Raw genomic sequence first — 17048 nt, forward strand, 5'->3', positions numbered from 1 at the left:
GAAGTTATATATTCACAAAACTTCAAAGAAATAGAGTATGAAGCAAGCAATTTCAATTGGGCTTTCCTTTCTTTCTAGTTACCAACACATAAGGAACAGATAGTTTTATAGTGGGATATAGAACTTAAGTAAGCATCAGATGTCTCTGTAGGGGACCTGAGGAGGGGTACTTTTTTTCCCATGAGATAATGTCACTGGACTCAAGGTTTGTCTGCAGATGTTCACAACTACCTCAGTACTGTTACCCTAAGCATCTCATCACCTTTCTAAGAACTGTAGGTGTATTTAAACTGGGCATTTTTTCTTCCCAACTCTCCTGAGGCACAAACCTGCTATACACACAGCACATTTACCAGACACACAGGGAATCAGATCTTGACAAGGAACAACATACCCTCCCAGTTTTGTTCAAATAAGACTGGGAAAACAGGGTGCACTACAGTGTGTGCACAACAGTCATTAAAGGACACATTGTGAATATGGAGAACTCCAAACAAGTTTCTTTTTTGACCTACAAGAAGAAAATTGTCTGTCAATTTTAATAAACACCAAGTTATTCCTGAGACACACGGAGACCAAGGACCTAGCTTCAGCCTCCTTTTCAAGTTGTGCTGCTTTACATAGAATAATTAAAAAGCCACAGGGTCTGAAAAGGAAGAATGTCTCTATCCTACTCACTAGGGTACTCCTCCGGAGGAGGTTTTCTTTTTTTTTTCTATTGCAACAAGGGTTTTAGGTATCTAATGCAGCAATTGCTCAGTGTGCCCTTGCAAGTTCTTCCAGTGTTAGGCTGGAAGACTGGGCATTCTTCTGAGAAGCAGCAGATATGGGCTTGCATCCTCTGGAAGAGGAAAGGACTTAGAAAGGGCTGTGCAATCCAACGTTGTAAAGGAGGAATATGACCTCCATCTCCAGCTGTTATCCACAAAAAAAAAAACAAAAAAAAAAAAAAAACAAACAACCAAAACAAAACCCCCAAAACAACAACAACAACAACAAAAAACCCACCAAAAAAACCCAACCAACCAACCAAACAAAAAAAAACCCCATAAAACCACCAGAAACAACAACAAAAAAGACAAAACCAAGTCTCTGCAAGTTTTGGAAGAACATGCATTTCTAACTTTCTTGCCTTTAGATAAGATTTAGGGTTTAGTGCTATAGTGAAAGCAGGCAGATTACAGCAGCCCAGAGCTGACCATACGGGTTTCTGAAATGAGAATTGACCTGAAATCGTTGATGTCGGCATTTTCTCCTGGCTACCTGAAACAGCTTTATGCTCAGCCTCCTGTTTGAAAATCCCATTATAAATTTCTTAATTCTTCCTCCAGTGACTGTGGGGAGTACAGGTACCACATGTACTTCAAACTAGAATTCCAGTGTAATCCTGGAGTGACTAAAAATTACACAGGTATTCAGTGTCATCCGCTCACTTCCTTCTATGATGCTAAACTTCAGTCAGGAGACAGATCACAACTTTTTTTCAGAATATTAATGAACACTGAAAAATTAACTTGTGGCAGCCCATTTGAAGTAAGTTGAAGAGTTTGGGTTGAAAGAGGCTTTCTTCCTTGTGTTTAAAGGGACCAGAGTTAAGAATTAATACTCTGGCTATCAAGATAAGCAACCTCCTTAATCCCCAGGACAACTGTTAGATCAGTCTCCCAGCCATAAGTAGTGGTTAATGCTTACTTTAGGAATTTGACAGTGTCTATGCATACTGAATCATGTCTAACACCACACAGCAAGGAATACAAAGACTATACTTACTGTAGCAAGCTCCTTCCTCTCTAACCTACAGCACAGGAAGGCTGGGTGTTATCAAAAAATATAATGGCTGGTATTGTGCTGGAGATGTAAGCTATCATGTAGGTGAGTTCAAAGACTTGGAACATGTGACTTTCATGGCACAGATAAGGAAGAGTCACCATCAAGAACCTGGTTACAGCTGTCACAATACTAGTCAACGGTTCAGCAGACAGGGGCCTTTCCTGCCAACTTTCAAGAAGGAACATTTCCAGTGAAGCCTGGAGAATACATGTAATAGCAGAGATTATTTCAACTGGCTTCTGCTGGATGCTTAGCATGCTCATATTCAGCACAGAGTGCGAGCAGATTCTTTGTCACAGCTTCAAGAAACGAAGTGAGGAAGCTAGTCCAATTTGCTCTGTTTCCTTGTACCAATTCACACATTTTTGGTTAGCCTGTGTACAGCTCTGCATTTTAAAAGAATAACCACTAAGTTTAAATCTCGTTTGGAAAAAAAAAAAACCAAACCAAAAACCAAAAACCATGTGTAAACTGTAGCTTCTTTATAGCAACAATGTATCTCTTTCATGCAACAGAGAAAGACGACTGAATCTAGCAAAATTATATCACTGTCAGTTTGCTCTACTGGAGAACAATATAAACTCTGTGGTTTAGAATTGCTCTCATCAAAAAATAAAAATTATTGTTTCCAGTGTGAAGCTCTTCTCCTGTTGAAATGATAATGAATTTCAATTATGATAATGAATTTCATGGATTTATGGATTTTAATTCTTTATGGGTGAACTAATTTTCCTGGATTTAAGCTAGAAAACTATGCTATTGTTGAATTTTATTAATGTTCTAAGGAATAAGACTGTACAACTAAATATATCTCTCTGTGGCTGGCAAAAACTATCAGTGCAATTAGGAAAAGTCGGAAAGTGCACTGCAGGGAAGAACAAGAAAAAAATACTCCTTTGATATGCTTTTTCAGTGAAGCATTTGAGTGGTGCCCATCTTCTCTGAAGTCTTTGCTGTGTCATGACAAATCAAAATAATAATTCCTTTACATGCTATAAGTCTTTTTCATCTACAGATTTCAAAGCAGCATTAACAAGGACCCATAAAGAGTCCGAGTTGTATCGGCCTTCCAGTATCCCAGCTTTGTGCTTTCAGACCTGCAGTCACACCCCCTTTCTTTTGTTAACGGCAACAACAGGCACTTTAATTACATACAGGTTGAAAAATCCTTAGATCCAATACTACACTGAAAACCAACCACTAGGTAAACACCAGCAAGGCTGAAACATCCAGACAAAAGAGGACTGTTTTTCAATGATGGTGCTTCTCCAGGCTAATTCCAGAAAGAACTGCTCCCCCCATATCCTTCTGTGGCACAAAGCTCAGCCCTATTCCATCCTGCGGGAACAGGCCCTTCTGAACTTCCCGGTATTTCTTGCCGTAAGCTCAACTCCCAGGGCCTCACATTACAAACAGTTACTCCTCTGCTTATTTAATGAAACTATTCACAATCATATCAGGGTTATCTGTTAAGCTCCTCTGTCTGCAATAAAAAAGAAAAGCAAAACAAACCCCAAACATGCGTGCATACACACACACACACACAAATCAAGGATAAGGACAGAAACCCTTTTTTTGTGACATTTCAGAGCTTTAACTTTAAACAGGTGTATTTTAAAAAATATTAAATATCAATCAACACTCCGTAAAGTTAATACAAACCTTTAAGGTGCTGGTTTAGTCAAGGCAGCAACCAGTTTGTTCTCATTTCTGTTCTACTACCTTTATTCACTAATCTGACTGAATCCTTATGATAAGCATGGTAAGCCATTCTATGGAAACATTTAAAATAAATAACTCTTTTGGAGGTCTTAATTTTAGGTAACTCAAGTTAGGCATAGAAAATAGGACTCAGCTGAGCCAGTTTCAGACAACTACATTCTGGTCTGATCCAGTCATCTAGACTTCCTTCAGCTGAGTGAAACAGGCAGTTTAGGATGGGAGTCCTGGCATGCAAACCTAAACATGCTCTTGTGTTGACCACAAGAGAATCCAGCCTCTTCCTCCACTACAAGAAAAAACAAAGCAGAATCACTAGTTCAGGCAAGATGAATCTCCCTGCTATTCCTTACACAAGATTTTTTTTTTTTTTTCATTTACACACATTCCATTGAAATGTTCAAGAGTGCAGCATTTCTAAAAAGGCCTTAGAGCATTTCAGACTGGAAACTACCCCCAAACGAAGCACTTAAACATGTGTCATCAATTTCTATTTGTAAAAAGTTTTGTCTTAGCTTTAGAGTGAATAGAAACTGGACCCTTCCTAATTTAGGAACAGAACAGAAATTTCTTATATTGAAGTTTAAGCTGTTCAGGTAGATGGGTTATTTCACCCATTTTTAACTGTGCTGCAGCTAGCTTGTTACTCACTTGTAGTAAGCTTGATCCAGCACTCCTTTACAATTGCAAGTGCTGAGAAGGAATTCACATCTCAAAGTTACTGTACATCCAATTAACATCATGGAAGATGCACACAAGACCCAAGCTAGTAAATCATGAAGCAACTTGCACCATCTAAAATTTGAAAATAAATGGTTATTACTTTAACGTTTCCTCACAGCTCATGTTCATTTCCAAGAACACTTCTCTTAAAACTTATTTTGAAGTTTGAATTTGTTCAACATTGAATGCAGTGAAGGTTTACTTGCCTGAATTTATTTCTTTAGATAGTCAGTTTGATGCTTTCTCATTTTTTTTCCCATACAGGTCTTGCAATCATTTATATGAAATTTATAGGGATGAACTAAGAATGTATACTTTTGATACTTCCATAATTCCTAAGCTTCCCTTAAATTGTGCAAATACCTGAAATCAAACTCCAGATAAGAATTTCTCTGCATAACTGACTCCTGAACTTTTTTTTTCTGTCTTTAGAGGATTTGAGGAGAGTTGAATTGTTTCCTGACACAAACTTCCTTTTTAAAACCATGATGCTCTCCATATCTCAAAATTCCTTGTAACTTTTCATTAAGAGAAATTATTAGACACAAATATGCTCTAACATACTAATCTTTTCTACCTTATTTAGAACAACAGCAACAGAATATAAAAATGAAAATAGAGTATTAAGTTCTATAACAAATGTGCTTAACTGCATGATGTGTATATTCTACACATGGACACATTTAAGGATTTAATAATGCAAGGCCTCACTTCTGCTTTTCAGGAATTGGAGTAAGAAATGGGACAGCCATGCTGCTGCTGGCTGCAAAGACAGACATGAAGTATTATAAACTGACAGAAGAGAAATATTTTTTCCCTCATTTGATCTTGTTAGTCTTTTTTCCAGTGCAAGAGTGCAGTGAAATATACTTAAATAATTTCGAAGAAGTCTCACAAGTACCAACATTCTCTGTCTTCCACATACAATGCAAGAAACAACATATACTACACAAAATTATCTATGGAGCAGAACATTTTCTTTCCATGACATTCACCTCAAACATCCTGTTTTCTGAAGTTATTAGTTTCACAGTCTAAAAACTTGCATTAAAAACGTTCTCAAGCCAGACAAGTGTTGACTTCCCCCCTCCTTAAAAAAAAAAAAAAAAAGCCATTGAGAAAGTCTGGTGAACACTGAGTCCAGGACCTGTGCCTGAGAAAGGTCAAGTCTGTTCTAAATGCAGAGCCAGTGATGTTCCAACAAGAGTTCAAAAATCCACATCCTCTGCTCTCCCACTCCCAATATAAATACTGAATTATTTAGATAAGCTTTTTGGGACAAAGGTTAATGAGTCTTTAGGTCAAAACTCAATAGTAATCAGCATTACCAAATTAAACAGTTATTCTTTTTATTGTGTTCCCCATTTTTTCCCCTAGGAAAAAAATGAATGTTGTTAATCCAAATTTAAAAAAAAAAAAAACAACAAAACCAAAAAAACCCCAAACAAACCCAACAAACTTTTCAGAGAATGTTTTTCATAAGCACGAATACTATACATACACTGTACAGTACCCACATAAATATCCCCCGTTTTACCAGATACTATGTTTCTATTTGATTTTTCCAAATTACAATCAAGATGTTAGTTTGTTCTATACTTAGGAAAGGCGTAATCTTTCATGTCTCAAAAAAGAGCTTGGAGATTAAAATGAAAAAGTAGTGTTTGTTATGTAAGTGAGGTACGTGATGAAAACATGCACTGGAAGTAAATTGAATATTTATGTCTATGCCTGAAATTAAGTAGAAAAACAATAGTTGTAAGATTTCAGGATTTAGGGCAGTAAGTCTATTAATGACCATCACAATTAACAGACACATCCTTCACTGAACTTCTGTAATTGCTCACATCTGCTGAGATAACTTGTTAAGAACTTGTTAAGTGCCTACATCACAAACATCGCTGTATTTTCGGTTGCATCTCACCATTCTAAAGCATTTAAATTACATACTATAGCAAATGGAAGGGCACCAGATTTATTAGAGGCCAGGGAGTCCTGGCAACTGCACACTTCCCTGCTCTTACTCAGGTCACAGTGACAAGGAAATGTAGGTTGGCAGTTTGTTGTTGTTTGGTCCGTGTCGTGTCATCATCCGTGTGTCGTCCCCATCTGTCCATCCCCTTGTCCCCATCCCCCGTCGTCGCCCCCCCCCCCTCCTTAAAAGCTTGCTATGGAAATACAAGGGCAAAAATCATATAATAAATCCTGTGAGATGTTACTATGTTAACTAGAACACTATGAATTTATAACACAGACTGTATTAGGGAAGCTATCTACTAGCACAGGACACTGGGTCATACTGGTGAGGAGTTCAACTGCCCATACTTCAAGACATTTTTTGAGATGAAAGTTTGAAACCTTCTGCCTAGGCTCCTCTAGAAGGCAGAAAAGGCAGCACTGCTCCTACAGGACTGGCCCCAAAATCTCCAGTTACAAAATCCTGACCTCAGTACTCCTAAATCTTTCCTGGACAATCCATTTGGGTTCATATTTTCCAGGTACTTGCTTTTTTCTTCTTTTTTTTTCTTTTAAAGTGCTTCCACAGTTTCAAATCATGATGACGAGAGGAAAAACAAACAAACAAACCAAAAACACCAAATGAAAATATTTTAACAGAGGCTGTAAACCTGCCATGCTATCAAAGAGGGATTTAAAGGTTGGCAGGAAAAAGCATAGACCTCTACTTCAGAAACACAGTTTCATAGCACCTATGAAACTCTGTATAGATCTGAAAAAATTAGTTCTCTTCCTCCCAAAACCTTGCATCTCTTCAGCGTAGGACTTGTTCAGACCTCCAACAACTTATAGCAGTACACATGCTCAAGCCTCTCAGCTCCTCATTTGTAGCACAGGCTAATACCACACAGCCATAAACATACTTTAGCCAAAAAACTGAGCTGCATTTTTACTGCTGTTGGCTCTCTCTCATATAGTAGAAGAAAGAAATAACAAGCATCCAGACTGCTTCCACTATATTCTCAGTATTTGTGCTACTGGTGCTTCGGTATCATAAAGGAACAAGAGGAATGTTAGGAGATGAGAGGAATGGGAGCAAAAGAAAACCAGTGCAAAGGTTAAGTGAAGACACAAGGTAGCACACCCTCTGGTTTCAGGACCCATGTGACTGGAGGCCAAGAGACTATATGAGAAAAACACTATGCTTGTACTGCTCCTCCACTGGTCTCTTGAGCATCACCTCCTGGCCTCTAAGCTAGTTGTTCAATCTGACCCTGCACAGCTGTTTTCATGATTATATATTTCAGATGGCTTTACAATTCATAGAAGATACCTTTATACCTAGCCCTGTAGAAGAGACTTCTCTATTCTTCTTCCTCTTGTCACTGCTCTATTAACAGATGCTTTCACTTTCAAACTAACCAAGATGTTCAGAAAGGCATTAACATCTTTATATCATTTCATAAACTACACCAGACATTGTGACTGTGCATCAGACTCACTATATTTGCTGCTTCTATCCAAGGCAGAACTTCTGCTCTTTTCTTTGTATGCCAGGAAAACACGCACAAATGCTGGTCATGAGATATATGTTAAAAAAGTGCTGTGTTTTACAAAAAAAAGTATTTTGTAAAAAGCTAAAGAGACTAATTCTGATTTCACATCAACCACTGTAAGTTAGGAGAAACTCTAGCCATGTTACTTCAGTGCCAAAAGTAGCACAGAACCAGCATCTGACCCTATATATCTCCAATTTTTCTAGACAGAAAAGTTCAGGAAGTATCAAACTGCTGGAAATGCACAACAGGTTTCGTTATGTATTTTAATAGCAAGCTTTGAGATTAGAAGCATTGAAGTATCAAACATTAAAACGCCTGCTTTGCCTCCTTTGCATCTTCTGATCAACTCTCATCCATGAATTGTAAAGTCTCATGGAGGCATTGTAATTAGCATGCTTCCTTCCTTTCTGGAACCATGCTGATATTTTAAAGGGAAATGCAAGACAGTCTTCCACTTACAATCGAATGTAAATTGTATGATTTATTAATTATTTCTGTAGCACTTGATATTTATTTTAATTAATCTTTAAGTCAGATATGAACACTGGGGAGTAACAGCAGGACATCAGAAGCAGCAAAAGTTTTTTTCTTGCTTGAGAGCCTTTTTAATGAAAAAGTAAGTAATGCACTATTTTTAAATTATGATAAGTAAAGTTTGGTGAAATGAAACCATCTACAATGGATGTTTCCGGACAAAAAGGGAAGCTTCTGAATGTGATGCCTGTATGAGCAGGCCAAGAAATAAAAGCCATAAGCCCCACTTCATCGGAGCTTTCCCTGCAGAGCTGTGCAGGGCATGCCGGGATCAGCAGTATTCTGATGGGACAGGATTAGGAAATTCGATTAGACTCTTGCATCTTCAGGCTGTGTTTGGAGGTAAAAATACCTTTACACAGCCCCTGGCACAGTTCCATGGGTATGTGTCCTGACACAGGCAAAGCACCCTTTTACCCTTGCCTTCTCTACAACCAAGGGATAAACCATACACATATGCCAGAGACTTTGTTTTTGTAGCTAATCTTGAATTGACAGAGCTCAGGCTGGTATGCAGAGCTGACTCAAACACCTCCCTGGCACAAGAGAATTCATGCTGAAGATCAATCAGTAATCCTTTCTGTGCCCTGGAGCTGACTGGCATGACAAGCAGATGATGGCAGTCTAGGCAAAGCGACCTACAGCCTCCTCTCTCCACCTCACATCACACACTGCTGCAAGAAGCCACAGCACCAAGATCATCTTTGTCTAGCCCAGAAACTTGTAGCTGAACTGCACACTAACTTTTTCCATTACACTAATAACTTGAAGTGGCAATAGGACTGCGCTTTTTTTTTTTTTTTTTCCTTTAAAGTGGGAATCATTTTTCCTGGTCAAGCTGCTTCAGCAACTTGACATTCTGCTGAACCTTTTATTACAACTGCAAAATGAGAATTACTTTGGCCCTTGAAAACACTGAGTACAAGATTTTAAAGTTTCAACTCCATTTTCACATAGCCATATGGATTATTCCTTACTAAGATGTTACAGGGTTTACATGAACTCAATCCAGTATTAACTATTTTCTGCATTTGGCCTCTACAGATACCAGGAGTATATCAACATAAAGGTCACATTTCTGGGAAAGCAAAGACTCTCTTTTCTTAAAGAAATCTGAATCAGATTATAATAGCAGACAGACTTGCCTAAAAATAGTGTAGTTTTCAGTGTTTTGGTTTAAGATAACAACAAATCTGCTTAAATATTTTGGCTGTCCACAAGCTTAAATAAATCCTTAGTATTGCATTTCATTTCCCTCCATCCATCAAATTGCAGCTTGAATAGGAGGAAGAAGAAAAGAGGAAAAACAATTTTGACATTACTTTTGTGCCAGAATCATTCAGGAGCATGCTTGGCCCATAACATGGATAGGATCAGCTCTGCATTTGCTTGGGACACAGGCTTGCAGGAAGGGTGCAACATGCTCAGTGCATCAGTTCCCTACCCTCCATCCCCCTTTCCTTCCCCTTGCCCACAGGCTGTTATGGCCAGATCTGGAAGCAAGACAGGTATATAGTCTTTATCCAGCTTTACTTTGAGTTGCACAGAGGGCAACTACTCTCTGGAAGACATTTCTTCTACTGTATACTGCCATCAAAATGTAAAACCCACCTTAACATAACCAAAAAAAAAAAAAAAAAAAGCCACAATTTGTACCCCCTGCAGTCTCAGACTGTCCATTCACTTAAGGAAAAAAAAGCTCACATTCCAGCTATTTTAACTGACTCAAAATAAACTCAGTTAACAAGGTAATTGTAAATTTGTGCATGTAAAGTAAACCCTACATTCCTTCCTAATGTTCAGAACATATCTGAAAGAAGAAAAGTATCTCATGGTATTTGCCCTACCAGCTAAAACAGAAGAAACCCACCTTTTCCCTGAACGGAGACAAGCTCAGATGGCCAACCTTCCAAACATCTTTCCAGAAGTGACAGATGTCAACATGACACAGAGATCTGCAAGTCTCCTCACAGTTAAGCCCTGTATCCCTCTACATACTCTCTACCAGCCCCATCCTTATTGTTACCCCTTGGTTAAGGGGTAGCAGTTCCTCCAGGCCTTTCACACTTGTGTTGCACTGGGGAAAGGCTCAACAGCATGGAAGCTAGGTGTAGTCAAGCTATATTATAACTCACAGGTGGGAACTCCATGGCATGCAGGGATTAGGTAGCTAGTAGAGAGTTCCTTGTTTCCCGACCCTCATCTTAACAGTAGTGTTTCCAAGGCAGGAACCACTTCTCAACATTTTACACAGCTTCACATACTAGGTATTTCCTCGACTCACACAGCTCCATCCCTCCAAAAGCCCCTCTCCTCCAAAAGAACACATAACCTAAGACTAACATGGAGGTTTTCCCATCTTTTCTACACTACATTAAAGTATTTAAAGTAATTAGAGACACACGATTAAACTCACAGAGGTTGCTCTATAAATCCCACCCCTTCTTTTTCTAATCAGTGTATGGAAAAATGCAGTGGAGAAAGAAGCTACTTTCCACAGGCAGGCAGTAGAAATACCACTTCCAAGGTCACAGTCCAGATAAGAAGTTGCAAAGCACAAACAATATAACTTTCCTTTTCATAATTGTTTTCTGAATCTGTCTGGTCACTCGAGTTCATGTCATCGTTTCCCTTTTTTATATGCCTTACTGCTTTGCACATTTCAGTGAATCTTCACACAGAGTATCAAATACAGACAATATAATGGGAATTAAAGCTCTTTAAAAAACCTATGCCCCGAATTCAATTAGCAGTATCAAGAAGCCTGTAGTTAGCAGCAAGTCCAAAACACATAATGGGATTACTTAAGAGTTTAGTGATTAATAAAGTACTATCCAAAAACCTTCTTTTTTGCTTCCTTCTCTTCTGAGTATATAACTTAACTTTTGAAGTCTAGCTTATTTCAGTATATAAAGCAGCATTTAGATTGGTTCAGAAGAGACTAATCAATGGGATGCCCATTACCTCTACCTGCCTAATCACATTGCAGCTCTGCTTGCACTGAAATTATACTCAGCTGCAACAGCAGACATTAGCAAATGTTGTGAAAAGCAGCTGCCCATGGGAGTGATCAGCCTTTGATTTAGGTGGGTCCCATCAATACCACACAGCATTTGGCCCGGGTCTCCTACAAACCTTGCCTTGAAATAATGAGAGCGCAGTCACAGCTTTCCACTGCCCTATACCAAGAACAAGCACTTCATGCTCTAATGAGCTGGGGATATTTGAGGATACTGGGTCTCCAGAGATAGTATTAGAGGATTTTGTAAAACAGAGGAAGCCAGACCTATAACAGCTTTATCCATACTTCTGGCAGAGACTGCAATTGTAGTGTCTCCAGAACCGTACCTTTGGTTAGTCTTTGAAAGATGTACTTGACTCCAAAGTAAGTCCAAGAGCATGGTGACAAACAAATATGAACAGTCAAGGAATTTTGTTTCAGTGTCTACAGTTTAAACTACACAAAGTTAAACTTTATTAACAGAATTTTTAATATTTGTATCTTCTGCCAATTCCATCTCAGAACACCAGAAACATGGTAGTGGGGATAAAGTTCAGTATTCTGCCACTATACAGAATAGTTCCTTCTAAGCCTGGAGTCATGACTCACAAACTTAAAAGTAATCCGTTTCAGACATAAAACTTCAGAGCAGTGGAGTCTCTCACCAAACTGGAGTCAATCTCAGGAGAAATGCTGGGCTACAGTGTAGAGCACAGCTCAAGAGAAGCAAGTTTTAAATAACTGCACCAGGATTCAGCTCAAACCAACCAAACCACATCTACTACAGCCCTGATCTGAGCTATAAGGAAGCCCAGCTCATAAAAAGCCAGGCATATTATCTACTGTACATGCAAATCGCCACTACTTAGTTTAGAGAAGTCGACTTTTCCATGTCCTTTGTAGTGCTCTGGCTTCAGCAAAACTGTTTCAGAGTTCTTTACAGCTTATGCGATGTTAAGAGGTGGGTTATATAGGTACTACACTGTCAGAGAATGCCTTTAATATGTCTAGGAACTTTCCAGGAGTGTCAGCTGCAATATATATACTTGATTGGTATACAGGAAAGTCAGTCTCTTTCTGATAACAATCTCAACTTTGATGCACTGAAGGAAAATTGAGCTCTTTGGCTGGAAAGAATTCATAAAGCTCTACAGTATTAGCACTTTTGAAGGGGTGAAAAGCTTTGATGTAATTATTACCAGTAGGTGGTATGCATTAACCACTATTTTCAAACCAGCAGGTTATTCAGTAGCTTTAGAAACAATAAAACCCTCAAGATTTCAGAAAAAAAAAAAGTTTTAAAAAAATAATTAACAAATCTTATGCATTCATGATAAATTGCAATTATAAGCAGGCATTCATGCTAGGAATAATTAGCAACATACCTCAACATTATTGAATGTCAATGAAGTCAATACTCTTCACGAAAGAACAATACAGAGGAGGTGGCCAAGTTGCATCTAAAAGGAGGCACAAGCAATTTTGTTAATTGCAGAAAAAATGCCAGCTATAAATAGGGTGGGCTCATAGTTTGTAGCATTTCTTCAAAACCAGGAACCACACAGACTGAAGTGCAACTTTTCTCTAAAGATTTTAAAAGATAGGGTACTTGCTGCCCATTTTTTAAAATACGTCTCAATCACAAGACAGTGTTATTCTAAATTACATCTTTAGTGAATATTTTGAGTTCTGTTATCCACAAGAATCTCCTGAGACTGTAAAGCATACATCTAAGAGAAATATTAACTAAGCATAAAGTGCACATCTAAGAAGTAGTAACATGAATACAAAACGTAGATCTCAGTGCTATGTGGGCAGATAAGGTAGCCTGCTCAGTTCCTGTCCAGTATAGCAAGAAACAAAAAAACCCCCAAAACTCAAAAAAAAAAAACAAACCCAAACAAGACCAACAACAAATACTGGTACCTTGGACTGTTGTTCCCCTACTTGTTGCAACACCAAACTCAAATATCTTATGTATGCTCTAGTAAATACAATAATTTCTTAGCAATGTTGTCCATGATGGTGTCTCACGAGTGGTTTGGGTTGGGGTTTTGTTTCCCAGTAACAACATATGCTGATTTTATTTAATGCAAATGGCAGAAGACATCCTTTAAACAAGACTTTAAGAAGTTAAAGCAAAGAAAAACCCATACAAATATGTAAACCCCTGAGTCTGTAACAACTTAAATGCCTTTAAAATCTGACTCTAAATTAATTCTCAGGATGACTGAGAGCCTGAGGAGGAGCCAGAGATTTTAATTCAGACCTCTGAATATCTAAGCTGGTGCATCTATAACTTGGCTCATATATCTAAATTAAATGAGAAAAACTAGAAGAATTCCTAGCAATAAGCAAATTCCTGTGTGAAGACAGGAATATTTTTAATGAAGTAGAAAAGGCAAAAAGTTCAGCACATTTTTTTTATATTCTTGGAGAGAAGCAGGTTGACAGGCTCGTATCACAACAGGATGATTAAGTCCTTGCCAGCCCATTAGTAACTAAGGAATATGTTAAAAAACATCTCCAAGAAATAAACACTCCTAAAATTAGTATACTTAGATAACTCACAGTGAATATTTGAAATATATTTGCAGATGATTTCTTTGGCCTACCTGCATCTAAATTTAATACAATTTATGCCCTGAATATATTTTACATGACTGGAAGAAACCTAAAAGTCTACCTATATTCCAAAAGGGTAGCCTAGATGCAAGCATAACACCTGCACTAAAAAATCCACCTGACTTGGCTGAATTTCAATCCTGAACAAAGTAATAGGAGGTCAATAAACAGAGGCTTAAATAATTGGCAGTAGCTATATTCCTGTCAAAAGAACACCATGTTGACCTGGCAGGGGATGGGGGTGGGGGATGGGGGGGTGTAGCTCTGGTTTCTTTGTGGTATATATAACTAGATTTATAGAATTTATGCAACTAGATTTATACAATTAGATGGAAAGCTGGACATAAGTTGGCGATGTACACTCACAGCCCAGAAAGCCAGCCGTATCCTGACTTCATCAAAATAAGTGTGGCCAGCAGATCAAAGGAGGTGATTCTACCCCTTTACTCCACTCTGGTGAGACCCCACCTGGAATACTGCATCCAGCTCTGGAGTCCTCAATACAAGAAAGACATGGACCTGTTGAAGCAGGTCCAGAGGAGGGTCACAAAAATGATCAGAGGGATGGAACACCTCTCCTATGAGGAAAGGATGAGAGCTGAAAATGTTCAGCCTGGAGAAGAGAAGGGTCTGGGGAGACCTTACTGCAGCCTTTCAATACTTCAAGGGTCTTATAAGAAAGATGGGGACAAACCTTTTCACAGGGCCTGTTACAATAGGACAAGGAATAATGGTTTTAAACTAAAAGAAGGTAGATTTAGACTAGATTTAAGGAATAAATGTTTTTTATTATAAGGGTGGTGAAACCCTGGAAAAATTTGCCCAGAGAGGTGGTAGATGCCCCATCCTGGGAAACATTCAAGGTCAGGTTGGTCGGGGCTTTGAGCAGTCTGATCCAGTTGGAGATGTCCCTGCTCATTGCAAGGGGGTTGGACCTTTAAAGGCCCCTTCCAACCTAAACTGTTCTACAATTTAAACTGAATATCCTTTACTTCCATGTCACATTGTAATTAGTACCCCGTGCTATTCTGATCAGTACTCTTTAAAAAGAATAATATTCTTAATTAAAAATGAAATATTTTTAAAAGATATTTTAAGATATTTCTGAAGACTTTTAAAAAGAACTTTGAAGAAATATAAAATTGTGCTCAGAAGAACCATGAACTGAAAAAAACATGTAGCAGAAGACTTAGGAGCTTGAAATCTTTTTAGGCTATCCACAAAATGATCATCATCATGCTACAACACACTGCATAAATACTTTCACAGACAGAAGTTGCTATGTACTAAGCTGATTTTTAACAAAGGCTTTGTTTACATTAACAGGCAGCACAGGCCCCACTTGAAAAGGATCTGCAGGGTGCCAAGGGCCTGATGCCCACCCATCTGGGCTTGTGGAGAGGAGGATGTAAAGGAGACGTTTTAGACCAGCCATAGCCATGGCCCCAAATGCATCTCTGCAACAGGAGTGCAGTAACTATGCTCCTGCTCCCAGAATACATCTGCTGGTGGAGGCCTATTCCAAAGGAATCTGCCACCTGGCTCCAGGACCTTCTCCTGTGCAAATGGCAGCACAGGGAGTTGGTGGGGGATGGGCATGGAGGTGGGGAGGAGGTGCGGGCAGACATAAAAAAGGATCAGGAAATCTGCTTCGAAACGCACTCCCAATCTGAACTGACACATGAATGTAGATGCACCCAAAACCCTGGTAAAAATCGACTGTTGGAAACTGAATTCAGTCAGTTTCAGGCTGAAGTGAATGCATAATTATTATATTTAAACTGTAAAGGAGATTTATTTACTTGAACCAGCTAACCCTATGAGAAGTCAAGATCTCCATTTCTGGTTATCTGAAACCAAGGCAGAAAGCCTTTCTGGAAGATATGAATAGCTTTGTTTGACTAAAGCTCAGGTTAACAGAAGTCATGAGACCTAGTGGGGCAGGTAAACAGTGTCAAACTGAGGGGCCTATAGCATGATTTATAAACTATATATGGGTTAGGCTACACAAACCAAAGGACGCTTTCTGGTTTTACACACCCTGAAGTTATGAAAACTCTCATAGAACTGATATTAAACAACTGTAAATCCAATTGATTTTAACAGAAATGGAGGCCACACACCACCACAGAGAACAAGGTTAAAAATATCAATTGAATTTGGGCGAGTTGTGCTTTATACAGTTTTATAGTAAGAAAATGAAACCTTTCCTACTAATTTATAAAGTGTGTTATAGAAAACATGAACTGTGCAAGCCATTGTAAAAACAAAATATTTCTGAAACTGAAAATATTATAAATTAAACTAATAAATTTGGACATATTTTTAATCACTAAAAATTGGAAAGTTTAAATAATGTCCATTAATGCATTCCTTAAAAAAAAAAAAAAAAAAGAGAGAGAAAATAAACCCACCAAAACCAGGGGAAATTTAATTGTCAGTATTCCTGCAGCTACTTGATATATCAAGATTACTTACTGAAAATGCTACATCAACAGGAACTCAAAATAGCCATAATATATGACATCAAAATATTTATATTGATTCATATTTTATTAAATGTATTGGCAGGAATTACTGAAAAAGATCAGACACAAAGAGGAAACACATGGAGAGGGCACAGAACCCTCAAGACAGCAAAACTCAGCTTTTACCTGCTTATTTAGACAACTGTATAAAACAGTGACAGTTTTGTAGAGGTAATCTTTCACAACAGCAGCCCAGCAGAATTACACATTCTTGATGTTTTAGGGAAATCAGGCGACATGCAAGCAGGCCTAAATCCTAAGTGTTTGACTTTTTGAACTAATTTTACGATTTCCAATAACACAGTACAAACCTGCTCACCTGGCTTGCCCCTCACATATCTTCAGTTATTTGCATACACAGTTTCTGAAATTCTAGTATATGAATGGTATTCACGTGACTTTGGAAGATAGCTAAGACTTAAATCAGGTGTAAACTGAAAATTGGGTAAACTCATTTTTTTAGTATAGGAAGAGCACGTTAATGTTACAATGCAAAAATCAGAAATAGATGAACACCATTTATCTGCATTTCTGTGAAACATCAGCAACACCACAATCACAAATCCAAACTGT

This window comes from Falco cherrug, chromosome 5 (assembly GCF_023634085.1).
Source record: "Falco cherrug isolate bFalChe1 chromosome 5, bFalChe1.pri, whole genome shotgun sequence".
Classification (NCBI taxonomy): Eukaryota; Metazoa; Chordata; class Aves; order Falconiformes; family Falconidae; genus Falco; species Falco cherrug.